This window comes from Malaya genurostris, chromosome 1, assembly GCF_030247185.1.
Source record: "Malaya genurostris strain Urasoe2022 chromosome 1, Malgen_1.1, whole genome shotgun sequence".
In the NCBI taxonomy this organism is placed as follows: Eukaryota; Metazoa; Arthropoda; class Insecta; order Diptera; family Culicidae; genus Malaya; species Malaya genurostris.
Genome location: NC_080570.1, coordinates 82,274,030 through 82,294,958, shown reverse-complemented (window position 1 = coordinate 82,294,958; position 20,929 = coordinate 82,274,030). Strand labels below are relative to the sequence as shown.

The following is a 20,929-nucleotide window of genomic DNA, read 5'->3' as shown; positions in this document are numbered from 1 at the left end:
AAATTGAATTTGGTCTTGTTGGCCAAGTTTCAGGCTTTGTTAAATCGTATTTGACCATTCCGTACACTCTATTGTTCACTGCACTGTATTGTCTTTGTTTCTTTTGCTTCGACCGCAAACGATTCTCGACTGTGTTGGCTGAGATGCGAGCACGAACTGTCGGTAAACAGGTTTTATAGAGTTTGTTAGATTAGGTTCGAACAAACTTTCCTATTTCTGTTCAATAAACAGTTGCTTTTGCGAATTTCACGGTTATATTTATGATGTAATGAGTAATATGAGAAAGGCATCATTACACCACTAGGAGGATTAGAATAGGTTTTTTCGAATTCCCTATGCTCAAACCAATTATGGATATAACTAACCCATTGCTAGAATGTACTGCATATTCAACATACACGGAGAACCCTTCGATCATAAAATTGCGATATTGCAGTTTTTGATTTTTGCGATAGTTGATTTAACTAATTTCTTTTTGATTCAACCAATATGGTTTTTATTTGCATATATTCAAGTAGTTGAAAAATATGTTGTTTTGAATGCTGTCAAATGCCGGAGACAGTTGAAAGCAAAACAATAAACGCAATGCAAAATCAACAACTTTTTTAGTTGAAATCTGTTCGCGTCGCTTCAAAATGTCAATGAAAACAGAATCGATGGTTAAAGCGTTTGGTGAAATTGTGTTCATTCGATTTGAGAAATTTATGATAACAAGTGTTTATCTAACAGCGGTGTTGTGATAAAGTTAACCTAGTTTAAGATGAAAAAGATTTGGTGACAAATTAGAAAATGTTAATGAATGATCAGGTAATCTTTCAGGTATGCGCAAAAATTTTATGCTTCAAATTCGATCATTGATTTACTTTCAGCAGACTGTTTTACTTCCAGCTGTTTGATACCGATGATGATGTTCATGCATTAGCAATAAAACGCTTTTTGACTTGAATTTAATTTATAAAAGTAACAGGAGCGAAGGGTTTCAAACACACAGAGGCGCTGCGATTGAATGGCGTGTTTGAATTACCGTCGCAAAATTCCAATTCCCAGCGGTTGATGCACCTAAGTTCATATAAATTGACTAAAATTATCAGTGCATAACTTTAGTTCAACCGTTTGAAGGCATCATCTTTCAATACTCATTTTTTTCACTTTCAATACTCATGTCTAAAACAAATAAAACCGATTTATTTTTCAACTAACAGAATTTTGTTTCAATAACAACACCAGTTATTTCAACTAAAATATTTGTTGAAATTGAAAGGTATGTGTCTTCACTAATTGACAGCATTTTTTTTCAAACAGTTATATTAGTTGTTTCAACCATCGTTTCTGCTAATCGAAAAACAAAAATGACAGTTTAGTTAAAACAACAATCGATTAGTTGTACCAAATTTTAACCAATCGAATTCAGAAAATCAACTAATATTCTGGTTGAAATGGGATCGCGGGTGGTTCCGTGTATGTTTCAAATAACCAAGAAATCAAAACTAAGGTTTTTGACTAATTAGTTTCAATTTCTATAAAACTCAATTTAAGGGAAATGTATAATTTGGACGATTCTAATATTGAATCAGAAGATGAAGAGGTTTTATGGAACTAAATTTAAGGAGAATGTATCGTTTGGATGATTGTAATGTGTATTCAAGAGATGAGAAGGTTTTATGTTAGTTTGACAAAAATTAACTTCAATGGGCTTTTCCCTGCACCAAATAAATAAATAAACTGAAAAGCATCATTATACCAATACAAGAATTAAAGAAAATAATTTTTGCAGAGGATGATGAGGGTGGAGGGTCGAAAGTTGTTACGTAATACTTTAGACGGGGTTTCAAAATTTGTGACAAATCGTGACAAGGGTGGAGGAAGGTTAAATCACAGACTAACAGACATGACAGTATGAGTAAATTCTTATAAAAATAATTTTTCGTAATGCACTAGTTCCACCTATATTGTACTGCGCGAACTATTTACTATCTGTACACCCCTTGTGTTATGTACAAGTTTTTTTACTAGTTGGATTCCCCTCGTTTGTCAACACCGATCAGCTACTTGCAGGGATGCCTGATTTCATCAAAATATTTGAAAATGAATCGTCACAATACATTATTGGATTACGTTAATAATATATTTAACTTTTTCGCGATGTTGGAACCATTTATTTGACTCAACGTTGTTCATCTAGACTATTTTTTTATTGTGTTGGTAGTTTTCACCCGAAATTAAGTGGCGGCAGACCAGAAGCAAGTAAATATTGTAACAAAACGGGTTCGATTTTGTATTGCGTTGTAGGATGAGAAGTAGGCACAATTCTGGCAATATGTAATTAATCTGTATCCTGCATGAAATTCACATGGAGGTAGACAAATCAACACATTACAGGTAATTTTGTATGAATGGCAACTCGGTTGGTAAATGAAAAAAAATAAACACAGTCTAGATGACAGACAGGATGTATTTGATAGGGTAACGTGGCGCCATCATGACATATGTGAGTACTGTCCCAAATAAAGGAATATTCGAAATGACCGTTAAAATGATTGAAGAATCTGATTTGAGTGTCCTGTCTGTTAGTCTGTGGTTAAATGTATTCAAATTTAGCATAATTTATGTCAGTTACAAAATTTAAATCTGAATTTTATAACAAGAATAACTGGCAGCCCCAGAAGTGTTTCAAATATACAAAAAAAAGAACGGCATCGTAGACCAGTTTCAAATTTGACAGAACAACTGGTCGAATTTTTAAAACTAGAACGGTTTGCAGGGGATACGTTTGTTCCAGTTTCTGCTCTATTATAGATCTTCAATACAGAACTTCAAGCTGCTGAATTTGCTCTTACTATATAGAGTTGTTGCAAACACCGGGTGGCGAGAAATGATGCTGATGCTGTACCGTAAGTTACCGTTCGCAACTGAAAAGTTTGGATTGTTTCGTTGGGATAATTCCACCATAGAATGTACCCATTGTAATCGTTGGTCTGTTGCATGTATCCACACCTGCCTGTACGTTTTTGTCGTTGTATCTAACGTATCAACATAATTTTGGCCACATGCTATTGGAAATGTGATCTCAAATATTTCAAAATTAAACTTTTTTGAAATGTTTGGTATCAAAGAGGAAAACACATGACACTTGTTTGCCTTTCTCGTATTTTGAAGGCTCATAACTCAGTGATCTGTGGAAAGATTTATATAATCTAACTACCGATAGATTCGAAATGTTTCAACTTGAAAATGTGTATTGCAACAACATGGAAGTGTTTCTATAGTACACTATTGAAAAATCTGTTTTATTTGACCCATTTCAGCACCACCAAATCAGAACGCGTTTTGAGGAAGAGAACAAAATTTGTTATACAAAGATATAAAATACGATATTTCACCTTTTTCTTCATTTGCTGAGCAACACTTGCCGAAACGAGACACGGTCTACGGGAGAGTAACATCGAAGACCTGATGCTTTTGGAATGGGGCGAGCGCGCCGAATAGTGGAGTTGTGAAGCAGCCGGGAACACACCAAAAGTCTGCCAGTGGAACTCGTCAATCGTTATGGGAGCGCTGCTCGAAGACATCACGCTTTTGGAATAAAGTGAGCCGAAGAACAGTCGCCGCCGGACACACACCGAAAGCCTGCCAGTGAAAGTCGTTAGTCGTCATGGGAGCGCTGAGTTGGAATTCATTGTGAGTTTCAAATGCACCTACTGAATCCGCTCGAAAACGATTTTTTCATCTTAGAAATCCTTTTGAAAATCACAATGAATTCCTAGTCAACTTTCGGACGAGTTTACCGATTGTACACGCCAAGAGTCATCTCAGTTCTGTCTAAATGCAGATTCTGTTGTTCGTGACAATTCAAGGCACTTTTCAGTCATAGATCTTCATTAAGAATTAATTGAATTTTCACTATTTCATACCAAAAGCATCAGATTCATTAGGATGGAGGTTTGCGCCGTCACTAACACATTCAAATACGACGGTAACACTCTCTCGCAATGCGAAAATGAAAGTATTGATGTCAAACACATCTTAATACTAGTATAGGTGTCGTTTCGAAATATGCTACTACCACCGATTTTATGGCATCCACCGTAGACCTGCCTTTGCGGCGGATGCCATAAAATCGGTGGTAGCCACCGCGGAGGTCGCTATTCAACCCAAGCGGCGTGGAATTCGTTACTGAGCGGTAGTAACGCTTGACGTCAAAAACGCGTTCAATAGTGCTTTTAGGGCGTATATCGCTGACTCCCTCCTTCGACTGGGAGTACCAGAAGGGCTACTCTCGTAACCGGATATTGCTCTACGAGACCGAGGAAGGCTTACGCAGCACTTCTATCACGGCCGGAGTACTACAGGAATCCATCCTGGGCCCCTTCCTATGGAATATAATGTACGATGGCGTACTATCACGCTTGCAATCTACGGAGAATCCATCGAAGAGGTCGAATTGAGCGCATCACACTCGATCAGCATGGTGGAAGACTGGTTGCGATGCAGGAAACTGCATCTAGTGCGTCATAAAACATAGATGATGGTGGTAATGTCTGTGTGTGTATGTATGTTTGTGTGTATGTGACAAATAATGTCACATAATAACCTCAGAGAAGGCTGAACCGATTTTCACATACTCAGATTCACGTATAAGATGTTATGGTCACATAGATTGCTATTGAACTTTATACCGATCCGAATTCCGGTTTCAAAGTTACAGGGTGATATGCACCATAAAATGTAAAACAATTGTTAGTCACTTTTCCTACTTACTTATTTCTACTTAGATTCAAACGAAAGATGTTTTTTCCATAAATACGTTTATTTCATAGGCAATATACATATGTTTATCTTCGCCGTGGCATCCACAATACATAGTACGTTAACCATAATACATTTCGAATATCATATTAGTATGTTGATATTCGTTAGTTAATCGGAAACAATGTTTTTATCAAGCGATGTGGTAGTATAAATTACATTAAATCAAATACATTTATTTTGTACATGATCTTATAACTATTGCATCTTATATAAATTAGAAATTAATGTTAAGCACTCAAAATTTATCCTGGGGTAGTTGTCAATTTCTCAGGCGAAACGACATAACATGGAATTTCATCTGAGCTTGCATGACACAACATCAGAGCATACCAATTAAAGCTTCAAATCGTTTTATGGCACTTTTAGTCTTACTGTCTAGCAACAACCCTAAGACAAGACCTGACAACTGGGGGGGGGGGGGGGGCTGCTTTTGTTCCAAAATGGACCAGTTTCTGATTTACTGATTTTGATATTGCCGTACATTGTGAAAAGAAACAACTTTTGCGGGGTACACGAGCAATGATGCCGAGTATAAAGAAAATCAGAAAACAAGTTTATTGAAATGTATAATTTTAGCTCATCAATGAAAATCAAAATTTTCAAAGAATGTTTAACTTTTTTTCAATCTCATTTGTAATAAATGTTTACAGTGGCAGAACTGTGTAATTAAAATCAGCATCAAGCTGTTTTTTTTTAGTGAATTAAAGTGTAACCGAAAAAGATTTTGTCGTGAATACGACTTACTTTACTATGGGGTGTCTTTTCAAAATTTACCCTCTGAGAGAGTGATAAGTTTCTGATCGTGAATATCTCTTGTTGTAGCTAACGAATCAATACAATTTTTGCTACACGCCTTCGGAAATATGATCACAATTTTATGATAAAATTATCAGTTGTGTGACATAATCTCAAATAATTCAAAATTAAACTTTTCTGAAATGTTTGGTATAAACGAGTATCAAAGGGGATAATCCATAAGGCGCGGGTGCCTTGCTCGTATTTTTAAAGCTTATAGCTCAGTGATCTGTGAAAGGATTTATATATTTTAACTACCAATAGAATCAAAATTTTTCAACTTAAATGTGTATAGCAAAAGCAATAAAGTATTTAAATAGTACACTATTGGAAAACCTGTCTCATTTGACCCATGTCAACACCAGCAAATCAGAACGCGTTCTGAGGAAGAGAACAAAATATCTGCTGCTGTACAACAAATCGTTCGAGAAAAATGTTCCGAAAAGTGATGAATATCGTAGTGAGTTCCTCAATTTGGTCCTTCTGAATGCTAGAAACGAATCCCTACAGCATATTGATAGTTTCTTTCAATAAATTATGCAAATCCGAAATGAATTAATCGACATTAAAATTCTGTATGCGGCTATTTTTATAGCCGTTAGGAACGCCAAAAAAAAGCTACAAACGAAATCACGTAAAAAGAAAGCTCCCAACAAAAATTGGATCAGTTCGGATTCTATCGCCACTGCGAGCAGATGTATTTTGTTTCGTTTGCCAAGCTTGTTTCGCTTCCGATAAGAGCGATTACGTCACAGCTGCCAGTCATTTGCATTGATGAAAAAACAACGGAGGAGAGCATTACACAAAATCAGCCGTTCTAATGACTCAAAAGTTTTCTAAAGAACTATTAGGATTTGTTGTTCGCAAATCAAAGGTAAATATCCTCAGTTTAGTGAAAATCTAGAACAGCTTGGTTAGATTTGTGCACTTTTCGCTGTGTGAAATTCACAATAATCGAGATCAAGTGAAGCCTTCTTTGTTTTTGCGAAAAATGTTCCAGAGTTTAATGTCGTAGAGAATTACGCAATTTGACCCTTCTGAATGCTAGAAACGAATCCCTATAGCATATTGATAGTTTCGTTAAATAAATTAGGCCTATTGTATCATTGATCAATCCAGCGAATTAATGTTTTCTTTATTGGAAAATTATAATCGGTTGTAAACGCTACACCTACACATACTATATCAGTATCGCACCCACGTACAACAGTTCAGCCTGGAATTAGATGACGGAAGTTAGCGGCATCCATCGGAATTCGAATTCAACTCATCACTCTCCATCACAAACGCTTGCATAAAAGGTGCTTTTCAGAGCCACCATTATTTTATTATAAAGAACTGTACTGGTTATTTAATAATATTTGTGTTTCAGAATGTTAAATGTAACTAATCTGTACTTTAGTTTAGGTGCATCGTTTCAAATTCTACATACAATTTCATACAATTGATCAACTAATTGATATTCGGAAGTGTTAAGGAACATGTCAGTTGTTTTCGTATTCACGACATCCAGTTATGTCTCTGACATTACTCACCCGCCTTTTTTAAATTAGTGTAAACTCGAAAGTGTGTTTAATTTTACGAGAAGAATGAACTGTTGTGTTGCACACTGTGGTCGCACTAAGCATTTCTATCTAAACTTGACTTTTTCCGGTTTCCAAAAGATTCGGTAATACGTCAACAATGGACTCGATTTTGCGTTCAACAGGAGATATTTCTTGTTTGGTCATCAAAGCTCAACTAATTATTTTTAAGCATACATATATAATAAAAAATGCATTCACCAAAACATTTTTCATGTTAGCGAGTCTAAAAATTTAAATTAAATAAATATTTTTTTCTTATATAGTTATTAAAAAATCTGAAAATATGGCTACACTGCAGCCGATACGTTGGTATTTATTCCACAGGGCGAAAATGACGAGAAGGATGGTTTGGAAGGAAGAATAAGAAGCCATTTGTCAAGTCTTGTCTTAGCAACAACCTACTTCTAGCATGCTACGCGTAGGACTGAGAAGTTAGCTATAATTTTGCTTATATTTATAGCTTCGCGTGCTTCCAACAGCATCGCTTTTGCATCGATTGACCAATCAGAGCACTGCTTTCTCTTTGATATATCGCTTACTTCTTCAACACCGTCGACTATGGCAGGGAAATCCGGTATGTCAGAGATTTTTTGCAAACAAAATAGGACACTGCTAGCTATTAATCAACACTTCAATGATATACAATTAAAAATACATGGCTATGAACATTTAAATCAATACGTAGAAATATTTCCAATCAAATGGTGACATGATATTAATAATTGATACAAAATTGACTGAGCTGTAATTGTTCAAAACCTGACCACATTTCTACGTGTAGTTTTCCTTGACTTTCTAATTTGCACCCCTATATAGAAAATAAAGATGTGTTCCACATCAAAAAGTCCCAAAGCCGCCCCCTTCAAATGTTGCGCCCGGGGCGAATGCCCCCTTCGCCCCCTAGGTATGCTTGGGAGGAATATATACCGAAACAATGCAAATGTCCTTTCCTTTAATGTTTAATTACTGAAAGCAGTCCACCATACGGGGAGTCTCTATCCAGACGTATAATGCTAAAGTCATTAAAATTTAAGGCTATGTTTGATGTAAGCCATGTTTCGCACAAAGCAATTACATCACATTTTAGACTATGTAACAAAACTTTAAATGAATCAAGTTTTGGCATGATGCTTCGACAATTCCACTGCAGGACAGTGATTGAAAGAACTGACCATTGATCTGATAACTATTTCAAAAACTACAAGGATCAGCCCCATGGGGTTGTTCGAGCCATTGATGTGGAACAAGGAAACCAAAATTTCTAGTAATCTACAATCAAACAGTTCAATCAATCGTCACACTTTTGAATTCGCAAATGCACGAGAGTCTGCGTAGATTGAACTTTATTAGGAACCAAACCGAACACGCGAACCCAGAATATAGACTTTATTTGTCGTGATTTGTATTTGTTTTGTAGCCGACGAAATTACACCAATATCCCAAATGTATGAAATTATATGTTTGTACACGACGTTACGGATATTGATATTTAAACTTGCGATACGGATATCGATATTTAAGCTTATCTTCACCAAGCTTGTGGTCAAGTTTTGTATGCAAGCAGTTATTTTTATAGCGTTTCTGTACCATTACTATCATTTTGCTATTTCGGTTGAAGCGATAAAATATTTCTCATTATCAATGGAGTTCATCTTATATAAATTAGAAATTAGTCTTATGCACTCAAAATTTACCCTGGGGTAGTAGTCAATTTCTCAGGCGAAACGACATAACATGGGATTTCATCCAATCTTGCATGACACAAGATCAGAGCATACCAATAAAAGCTTCAAATCGTTTATGGCACTTCTTGTCTTGCTGTGTAGCAACAACCTACTTCTAGCAAGCTACGCATAATACTGAAACGTTAACTATAATTTCGCTTCTATTTGTAGATTCGCGTGCTTCCAACAGCTTTGCTTTTGCTTCAATTGACCAATCAGAGCGCTGCTTTCCTTTTCATATATCGCTTACTCCTTCAAAACCGTCGACTATGGCAGGGAAATCCGGTATGCCGGCGATTTTTTGCAGACAAAATAGGACACTGCTAGCTATTAATAAACATTTCAATGATATAAAATTAAAAATACATGGCTATAAACATTCAAATCGATACGTAGAAATATTTCCAATCAAATGGTGACATAATATTAATAATTGATACAAAATTGACTGAGCTGTAATTGTTCAAAACCTGACCACATTTCTATATACGTGTATTTTTCTTGAGTTTCTAGTTTGCACCGCTATATAGATAACAAAAATGTGTTCCACATTAAAAAGTTCTAGCTATTGGAAGGAATGCCATTATGATAGTCTTTAGAGGTTCAGAAATATTGAATGCTGCGAATATCCATTCTACAATTTCCGCAAAATTTGGGTAATCCTGATGGTGGCTGTGAAACGGAGCCCACTGGATTATTGTCTTTTCTTGTGCCAGTTCCTGGATTGGTTTGTAAATTTGCATGTCCGATTTAGCTCAAATTTTGCATGAGGGCTTTTTTCGAAGTGCTTAAACTTTTGAGCACTAAAGCTTTACGAAATTAGAGGTGAGGCACAAATCTCCAAATATCAAGGGGAACGTGCCATTTGAGCCAATTTGTTCTGATTCCTGATTCCTGGAACCAAAAGTCACAGCCATTTGATCTTCGAAGTTGATCAATGGCCCGACAGTAGCTTTCAAACGAACCTTAGTTTGTTAAAATCGGTTCAGCCATCTCTGAGAAAATTGAGCGGTAAAAATATCTTCGAAAAGTGCACACACATGGACACACACAGACATTTTCCTATCTCAAAAATTCCGGTTCCAGAAAGTCGATTTTTTCAAAAAAAAAATTTTCTGAGATGACACTAAATCTCGATGTTTCATGCAATTCTAAGACGTTTGAAATCGAAATGATCAATGGCCCAATAGTAGCTATCAAATGAGCATAAGTTCGGTAAAATCGGTTGAGCCATCTCCGAGAAACTTGCGCGGTAAATAATCAACGCGTTTTGTCGGTTACGTCACTTATACCATCATATCTTCGGAACCCAAAGTCACAGCCATTTGATCTTCGAACTTGATCAATGGCCCGACAGTAGCTTTCAAACGAGCCTAAGTTTGTTAAAATCGGTTCAGCCATCTCTGAGAAAATTTAGCGATAAATATCTTCGAAAAGTGCAGACACACACACACATACACACAAAAACACACACACACATACCCACAGACATTTTCAGATCTCGTCGAACTGAGTCGAATGGTATCTGGGTCTCCGAGATTCCGTTCGAAATTTGGTTTTTCCAGGAATTCTAATACCTTTCTATAGAGAAAGGCAAAAATTAAATCTATTTTGTTGCTGCTGTATCTGTTCCTCTATCGTAAAGAACAACATGAAGCTCATCCAACGATTTCCAATTCGCAGTTTTTTGGTATCGTTTTCTGCTATCTCAGTTGCTCTGCCGTTGTTGTGGTCACCTCTGAAATTGGTGTGCTGCCCGTACCTGACCCCAGGTACAGTGCTATTGCTCTTGGTGGCGATCAAATGTGAAGCTTGCAGTGTAGCACCTCGCGATATATGTCGTCTCTTTCGATGCTACGCAGCGTACAAATTCTGGTACCTGGTAGATCAGCACTGGGTTGCTTTAGCACCTCTGTGCCTTTGCACCTCTTCGTCTTCGCACCTTTATGTGAATGGCACCTCTGTGATTCGTCACTTCTATGCGCTCGCACCTTTGTGTCTCTACACCTCTGTGCGTCTGAACAGGACGGCCTTCGTTGCTAGCTTTCCTGTCGGGAAATGTCCCGAATATTGCCTTGGCGATTAGCACCAGCAGTTTTAACTACCTTTACTACCTGGTCCCATAAAAGAGTCCCATTGCTATTGAATTTTATTTTTATTCGACTTCCGATTCTGGAATTACAATGCAGTATGTGAGAAAATGCGCACTCCAGTTTGTGAGAAAATGCGCACTCCATTCTAGGAAATTTCTCAACCGATTTTCCAAAATTAAGATACAAAAGTCTTGAAATTCTTTGAAAAGGCGCCCAAATGTTGACCCTATCCGACTTCCAGCTCCGGTATTACAGCGCGATAAGTGGAAAATTTTACAGCGTGAGTACTTGCTAACTGTTAAATTTATCTAATTTTCAGATCTTGTAAGTGGATATATAAACCTACTTTGGGACTACTAGTTCCCAGTTTTCGCTTCCGAAAGAACCGATAATAATTGAGAAAAATTTTTAAAACAGAACTCATTTCGATTTTTCAGCAACGGTTGAACCAATTTTCAAAAATAGAGGTCAAAACTCTAGAGCGTTATTCATTTTATTTTCTCAAAGATGATTTGATCGATTTGCACAAACTTAGGCCTAAAAGTCTCATAGCTAAATTTCATCCTGATTCGATAGCTGGTTCTAGAGCTATAGGGTAAAGTGTGTTTAATGTTTCAAACCATCATTCAATGCGACGATGCAAATCAAAGAAAGAATTATAATAACTTGACATAACTGTTTACAAATTGAAAAGTTACGCGAGTCTACATCCAGAGAAAAATTAGTTATTTAGAAAAAAAACGATTTCTTTACAGAATTTTATAATGATATTTCTGGAAATATAAGTAATATGAGAAAAGCATCATTTCACCACTAAGTGGATTATGAGTTTTCACAAGCGATGGAGACACGAGGAGCATATATAAACCTACTTTGGGATCACTTATCCCCGGTTTCCGCTTCCGAAAGCACCGATAGAGTAAAGTGTTATAATATGTCCCGCTTAAGAAAACTGTGTCATATATCTAAGTGTATGACAATGATGCAATTTGCTTTTTAAAATGTCGATATAGAAGAACAGCAGATAAAGAAGATATTTTTTGCATTAGAAATCAATTGCATAATCAGTTAATTACAATTGGAAACCAACATTTGTGCCTTTCTCATATAGAAAGGTTATGCAATCACTTGAAAAACCGACTAGTAAAAATTGGCCCGGAGGGCCCCGTGTCATATACCATTCGACTTAGTTCATCATCTCACTAGATTTTCTCGAAGACGGCTGAACCGATTTTGGCAAATTCAAATGAAAGGTATCATGGCCCCATACGGAATTCCTGAATTTCATCCGGATCCGACTTCCGGTTTCGGAGGTAAAGTGTGTTCAATATTGTACATCGTCACTTAAACCGGCGAAACAAAACACGTAAAAAATTTTCTAAACTCTTCTCAAAACTACACAAATTGATAGTCATTATCAGTAGGCAACTAAACAAACCGATTGCGGTTATCCTAGTTCCCGGTATCCGGTTCCGGAAGCACGGGAAATACTGGTAAAATACCAAAATGGATTTCACTCACCTTTCTCAGGAACGGTTTGACCGATTTCCACAAACTAAGATACAAATAAAAGGTCTCACGGTTTCATACGGAATTCCTGAATTTCATCCGGATCCGACTTCCGGTTCCGGAGTTATAGGGTAAAGTGTGTTCAATATTGTACACCGTCACTTAAACCGGCGAAACAAAACACGTAAAAAATTTTTTAAACTCTTCTCAAAACTATACAAATCGATAGTTATTATCAGTAGGCAACTAAACAAACCGATTCCGGCTATCCTGGTTCCTGATTCCCGGTATCCGGTTCCGGAAGCACCGGAAATACTGGTCGTACATACCAAAATGGATTTCACTCACTTTTCTCAGGAACGGTTTGACCGATTTCCACAAACATAGATTTAAATAAAAGGTCTCACGGTTCCATACGGAATTCCTGAATTTCATCCGGATCCGACTTCCGGTTTCGGAGTTATAGGGTAAAGTGTGTTCAATATTGTACATCGTCACTTAAACTGGCGGAACAAAACCGTAAAAAATGTTGTAAACTGGGCTCAAAACCGTTATTCCTAATCTTAGGCTGAAATGAAAGGTCTTATGGTCCTACCAAAAATACTGCATATTTTTGGACACAAAAAACATTTAAATCGTCAATTCGTCATCTTTCAAACTTATCAGGAGAAATTTTAGAAAACAAAAAGAGTGTATATGTAAGTGTGTGTGTATGTGTCAAAAAATCTCACTAGGTTTTCTCAAAGATGGCTGAATCGATTTTGACACACTTAGATTCAAATGAAAGGTCTCATGGTCTAATACGGAATTGCTGAATTTCATCCGAATTCGACTTCCGGTTCCGGAGTTATAAAGTAAAGTATGTTAAATATTGTACACCGTCGCTTAAACCGGCGAAACAAAACATGCAAAGAGTTTTCGATTTCGGCTGTCCTGGTTCCCGGTCTTCGGTTCCGGAAGCACCTGAAATAGTGGTCATATATTCCAAAATGGATCTCACTCACTTTTCACTGCAATGGTTTGACCGATTTCCACAAAATCCTGAATTTCATCCAGTTCCGACTTCCGGTTCCGGAGTTATAGGGTAAAGTGTGCTAAATATTGTACACCGCCATTTAAACCTTCGAAACAAGTGAATAGGACTTACTTTACTATGGGGCGCCTTTTCAAAATTTACCCTGTACAAGGATGGGCAGAGCTTTATCGCGAATATCTCTTGATGTACTCAACCCAACAACATAATTTTTTCTACAAGGTATCGGAAATATGATCAGGAATTTGTGATTCAATTTTCAACAGCGTGAGAAAACCATAATTAATTGAAAAACAAAATTTTCTCAAACTTTTGGAAAAGATAAGGAAAATTCATTATGCTTGCTTGCCCTTTCCGCACCCGGACGACGGTTTTAGGTAGTCAAGCACATATCAGTTCCGATTATCTACTGGACGAGTTTAAAAGCAGTCTCGTACCCAGAGAGAGGACTCGAGGAGTCCTGGTCCCTCGAAAATCAAAAACAGATATATAATTATTTAGAAGGTCTTAGACATGTGTTACAGAAATAACAAGACAGTAAACGTAAAGAAATGTAATACAATAACAGTTCCAGTGGAAAAGCTTGAAGTGTAAAAGGCACGCCGAATATTAGGTACATCAGCAATCTTCAGTAACATTATTTTTTTATCTTTGAGCCCCTCCCGAAACGAAATCCTGGTTACGAGTCTGTATAAAAAGTTGTTTGAAAATCGTTCATTTCTTCTAGTGCTTCAGACGGAACTCTCCCACCAGCATCAGTAAGAACAAACCAAGTATAAAGCCTCAAACGCTTAGGTCGTGCTCTCATTTGGACTTCGATCGTCGAGAGGAGAATTTAGTTTCAAAATTATGTTTCAGGACCTTAGTTCCAGAATACAGGTTTAGAATTCAAAACCTGCAAGTTCGAACTGAATTCAGTTTCGCAACTAGTTCAAAAACTAAATTGCAATTAAATTCTGAGCCTGTTCTAAGTTTTGAATGTAGTTCTTAAACTCAGGTCCAGTCCCTAATTCCTGAATGCTTCGAGTCGGTTTTTAGAACCATTAACATATTCCCAGAGAACTATGCGAAATTTTACTTTACTGTACGGTATACGGTCCTTTTTTCAACCAGTTGGATTTCGTAGTTGTAGGAAGCTTTCTATTAAATTACTATATAAAATGCATAGCACCGGCTCAGTTTAGGTGCATCGTTTCAAATTCTAGTAGTGAAAAAGGTGGAAGTTGGTTTAATCATTACAAGTGATCAACTAATTGATATTCGAAAATAAGAAGAAAGCGTTATATTCAGTTATATTCGTGTTCACGATATCCAGTTATGTCTGTGACATTACACACCCGTACTTTTTAATCTGGACTCAGAACCGATATTGCTAAAGTACGGTGGCAAAATCGTATAAAATCTTCAAAATTTCGTCATGTTAGTTGATGGCTGTACGAACCGACATCGATTATACCTGTTTCATTCTGTATGTTATACTAGTTTATGCACAAACAATACACAAAGTTAATGCACAAACATTTTAAATAGAATACCACAGTATTATATATCAGAAAAGCATCAATACACCACTGATGTATTAAAACAGATTTTTGCCTTTCTCATATAGAAAGGTTATGCAATCACTGTGAAAACCGACTTTTGAACCGAGGCCCGGAGGGCCGAGTGTCATATACCAATCGACTCAGTTCGTCGAGTACGCAAAATGTGTGTGTGTATGTGTGTGTGTGTGTGTGTGTGTGTGTAGGTGTGTGTATGTGCGTATGTGTGTATGTAACGTTTTTTTGCACTAACTTTTCTCAGAGATGGCTAAATCGATTTCCACAAACTAAGATTCAAATGAAAGGTCTTGAGGTCCCATTCAAAATTCCTGAATATTATTTGGATCCGACTTCCGGTTCGAGAGTTATGGGGTAAAATGTGCAAAAAAAAGAAAATATGTGCTTTAACTTTTCTCATAGATGGCGCGACCGATTTTCACAAACTTAGGTTCAAATGAAAGGTCCTGTGGTCCCATGCGTTATTCCTGAATTTCATGCGGATCCGACTTCCGGTTCCGGAATTATGGGGTAAAATGTGCAAAAAATTGTGAAAATAAGTGCACTAACTTTTCTCAGAGATGGCTGAATCGATTTTCACTAACTTAGATTCAAATGAAAGGTCTTGTGGTCCCATACAAAATTCCTGAATATTATTTGGATCCGACTTCCGGTTCCGGAATTATGGGGTAAAATGTGCAAAAAATTGTGAAAATAAGTGCACTAACTTTTCTCAGAGATGGCTGAATCGATTTTTACAAACTTAGATTCAAATGAAAGGTCTTGAGGTCCCATACAAAATTCCTGAATATTATTTGGATCCGACTTCCGGTTCGAGAGTTATGGGGTAAAATGTGCAAAAAAAAAGAAAATATGTGTTTTAACTTTTCTCATAGATGGCGCGACCGATTTTCACAAACTTAGGTTTAAATGAAAGGTCCTGTGGTCCCATGCGTTATTCCTGAATTTCATGCGGATCCGACTTCCGGATCCGGAAATATAGGGTAAAGTGTGTTAAAAATTGTACACCATCACTGAAAATGGGTAAAAACCCTAAAAAATTTTCTAAATCGACCTCAAATCTTTTCCAATTTGATGGTTTTTATCAGTAGACGGTCAAACAAACCGATTTCGGTTATTCTTTTAAGAATCGAAGAAATTTTTTTTTTTGCCTTTCTCATATAGAAAGGTTATGCAATCACTGTGAAAACCGACTTTTGAACCGAGTCCCGGAGGGCCGAGCGTCATATACCATTCGACTCAGTTCGTCGAGTACGCAAAATGTCTGTGTGTGTGTTTGTGTGTGTGTGTATGTGCAAAAAAATGAAAATATGTGTTCTAGCTTTTCTCATAGAATGGCGCGACCGATTTTCACAAACTTAGGTTCAAGGTTCCGACTTCCGGATCCGGAAATATAGGGTAAAGTGTGTTAAAAATTTTATACCATCACTGAAAAGAGCGAAAACCCGTAAAAAGTTTTCTAAATCGACCTCAAATCTTTTCCAATCGATAATTTTTTTTCAGTAGACGGTCAAACAAATCTATTTCGATTATTCTTTTAAGAATCGAAGAAAAATAATTTTGAAGAATACCACAGTATTATATATGATAGTTTGATTGCTATGAGAAAGGCATCATTACACCACTAGGTGGATTAAAACAGGTTTTTCTTTTGTAACCATAATCAAATGAAGCTCCTAGAATTCATCGTCTGTTGAATAACTGTACCTAGTCATATGAAGTTTTGCTTGCTCAGTTACAAGTTCCAAATAAACTAGCTGCTTAATTGTCTTCGCTGTTAGTAGTGAGTAAATCCGAATGAATAGGTATGAACATCAACTTGAGAACCGAAATTCTCTCCAGCCACAATTAAAAACAGAGGGCGCTGCTCTCATTTTAGGATTATCACCAGCAAGTTTACCTCGATCATTTTCGACTGTTTTAGGTATATTAAGATGTGTTCCAAAATATTCGAAAAAACTACAAGGATCAGCCCCATGGGCTTGTTCGCAGCCATTTATGTGGAACAAGACAACTAAAATTTATAATGATCTACAATCAATCAATTGCACGAGAGTCTGCTTAGATTAATCTTGATTAGGAACCAACACCGAACATTGTTTGTCTAGATTTGTATTTGTTTTATAGCTGACGAAATTACATCAACATCCCAAATGTATGCAATTATAGAGTACATACTTGCATTACGGATTTCAATATTTAAGCTTCTCTTCGCCAAGCTTGTGTTAAAGTTTTGTATGCATTCAGTTATTTTTATTGCGTTAAGTTTCTCTACCATTCTGCGATTTCGGTTGAAGCGATATTTTTTCTCATTATTAATCGAGTTCATATTATATAAAAATATACCCTGAAGCAAATTTCTCAGGCGAAAGCGTCATAACATGGAATTTCATCCGATCTTGCATGACACAAGATCAGAGCATACCAATTAAAGCTTCAAATCGTTTTATAGCGCTTTGTGTCTTGCTGTCAGCAGCAACCTACCTATGGCATGTTTCACGTTGGACTGAAACGTTAACTATAATTTCGCTTATATTTATAGATTCGCGTGCCTCCAATAGCTTCGATTTTGCGGTTGACCAATCAGAGCGATGTTTTCCCATTGATATATCGCTTACTCCTTCAAAACCGACGTCTATGGCAGGAAAATCCGTTTTTCTGGAGATTTAGCAGACCAAATAGGACACTGGTAGCTATTAATCAACATTTCAATGATACACAATTAAAAATACATAGCTATGAACATTCAAATCATTGCGTAGAAATATTTCCAATCAATTGGTGAAATAATATTACTGATTGAAACTAAACTGACTTAGCTGTAAGTGTTCAAAAGCTGTCCACATTTTTACTTGTATATACCCTTGAATTTCTAATTTGCACCCCTATATAGAAAATAAAGATGTGTTTCACATAAAAAAATCTGAAAGAGGAAATTTGTTTGTTTTTGTTCTTCTAAGAGATCAATCGACGGCCATTAAACTGAGTTTCAGTTGTAAACGCCAGCAGTGTGTAAGAGTGTGAATTAGACTGCAGGAGAATTATGTACGATTCAGACGATCCGGCTTCTTCCGTCACCGTCACCGGAACGTCAGCATCCGTCAAAATTAGTCAAACGAGTTTTCCCTTTGCGCATTCACACGATCCAGCAGAGATCCGGAACGTCAACATCCGTCAACGGCAAGCTCCGTCAACATTTCTCCGAAAGAATATTTGACGGACTGTGATTATCGCACACATGCACGATTCATATGATTACGGTATTGAGCTGACGTTTGTTATGTATGTATGCGGTGTCAAGATCCCACTCTTAAACAAAATATACCATATATAGGTGATTAAATTTATCAGTAGATTTGCAAAGTACGTTACGTTGGTGAGCGGAACTCATTGTTTTGTTTTTTCCTCTTTCTAGCTAATTTTGAAAGTTATTTATTCGATTAAAAGGTAGGAAAACAACAGATTGATTGGCTTCAAAAGCTCCCAGATTTTGTATTAGTGGAATAAAATTGTGCGAAACTAAGTTCTTAAAATTCTGCGTATAAGAAAATGACATGACGGACACGGATAGGAAACCGGATCGTGTGAATTAGAATGACGGTGACGGACGTTGACGTTCCGGTGACGGAAGAAGCCGGACGGTCTGAATCGTACTTTATCGGCCCGGGTTGGCGGTTCAATGCATAGGACGTTGGTCTTACTAGCCAGTTGTCGTATGTACGAGCTCCGACCTGGAAGGATTCTTAGTGTCAGTAGGATCCATAGTACTAGCCATGCAATAATTCTGTACATTCTGTTGAAACAGAAAGACATAATTCCACAAAAGGAATGTAATGCCAAGACTTTGCTAGAGTTATCGGCAGTGAGTGCTACATTCGGTTTCAATTGAATGGAATGAAATTTTGCTGATCTGAATTTGATACGCCGTCGCGACTCAAAATGTGAAAACATGATGTCCGAAAACATTACTAGTTGTATTTTCGGTAAACTGTCGTGTTATTGTGAGAGAATCGACTCAGCCATCTCAAGCTTACTGATTGTTTATTTATGTTGCAATCAGCTGATTTTTGACATTCTGATTTTAGTCTCATCAAGATGGCGCCGTTGTATGGTGCCGTTTGCAACGAAAATTCTTATTTTTGTTAACTCCGTAATCCTTTCGTGTTTGCAGAGTAAATGGTTGTATACAGATATAGTACTTAAATGCCTATGAAAAATAATTCAGCATGTTTTTCTTTACTGTAACGGTGGATATCATTTCTAAGCAGGTCTAATTTAAAAAAAATATCCATTACATTATTTATTTAAAAAAATAGTCATATAGCTTCATTTTTTCCACAAATATTCAACGTCAATGAAACAAATAAGATTCCGTTGTTAGCTTTAAAAAAGACTCTACTCAAACTGAACTCGGTTGCTTTCATACCCAGATGCCATTTTTCTTCCCATTGGCACGAGTGTGATTTGTACTGTATATGCGCAGTAGACAAAATCGATATTTAGAGTAGATATTCAGTGCCACTAGAGAATATAATTTTCGATGAATTTTTCAAATGGCCGTATGAGCAAGTGTCGGTTTCTCTTTATTTACTCAGTTCGTCGAGACCGCACAATGTCAATGTGTGTTTGTATGTGTGTGTATTGTAAGTATCGCAAATGTGAATACAATCTTTCTCGAGATGGCCGGACCGATTTTTACATACTTAGATTCAAATGAAAAATCTTATTTTCACATAAAAAATGTGTCGATTGTAGATTTCATTTCCAGTTCCACAAATACAGGGTGATATTTTCTAAAAAGATGCTCTCAAGTTTCTTCGATACGACTGCATCGATTTCTACAAACACGAAGAAAATTCAGCTGGGGAAGGGAGATGGATAATAGAACTGAATCTGTAAAACGTATCCTCAGCAAATTCAGCAGCTGGTAGTTTCATATAGAAGACTTATAAAAGAAATGAAACTGGAACAAATGTATCTCTAGCAAGCCGGTTAAATTTTATTTATTTGAACTGTTCAAATTTGAAACTGACATGCGCTGCCGTTCTATTTTGTCTATATTGGAAACAAGAGTAAAACATTGTTGAGGCTACCAGTTTTTCTTGTTATAATATCCAGATTTAAATTTTAAAACTGTCATGGCCAATGCATCTAGAACTAGAATACTACTGAATATGCCCTCAGCAAAACCGTTTTAGTTTAATTTATTCGAACAGTTCTATTGTCAAATTTTAAACTGGTGTACGCTGACGTTCTATTTTTTTTTATATTTGAAACACAGATAAAACGCTGCTGGGGCTGCCAGTTAATTTTGGTATAATTTCTAGATTTAAATTTTGAAACTGACAAAAATTATGCATCTAGAACTAGAGCACTCCTGAACATGCCCTTATAAGTGTAAACTCAGCAGCTAGAAGTTTTATATGGGAGATCTATAATACAACATAAACTGGAACAAACGTATCCCCAGCAAACCGTTTTAGCTCTATTTATTCGAACAGTTCTCCTGTCAAATTCTATTTGCCGTTCTATATTTTCTATAGTTGAAACACGAGTAGAAGACGGCTGGGGCTGCCAGTTTTTCTTATTCTAATATCCAGATCTGAATTTTAGAGCTGACATAAATTATGCATCTAGAACTAGAGCACTACTGAATTAGTCCTACTTTTTCTATATTTCAAACACAAGTAAAACGCTGCTGCCAGTTTTGTCATAATTTCAAGACTTAAATTTTGAAACTGACATAAATCATGCATCTACACACTTAAAACAATTAAAGCGGCAACACGACATTGTACTAATTGTTCAGTAAACCAAATGC

At 36.6% G+C, this 20,929-nt stretch overlaps 1 protein-coding gene across 7 annotated transcripts in view; it reads right to left on the bottom strand.

Moving 5' to 3' along the window:
* Positions 1-20,929, bottom strand: part of LOC131440632 (inhibitory POU protein) — a 350,716-nt gene that overhangs the window by 236,719 nt on the left and 93,068 nt on the right. The gene's annotated exons all lie outside the window — the stretch shown is intronic.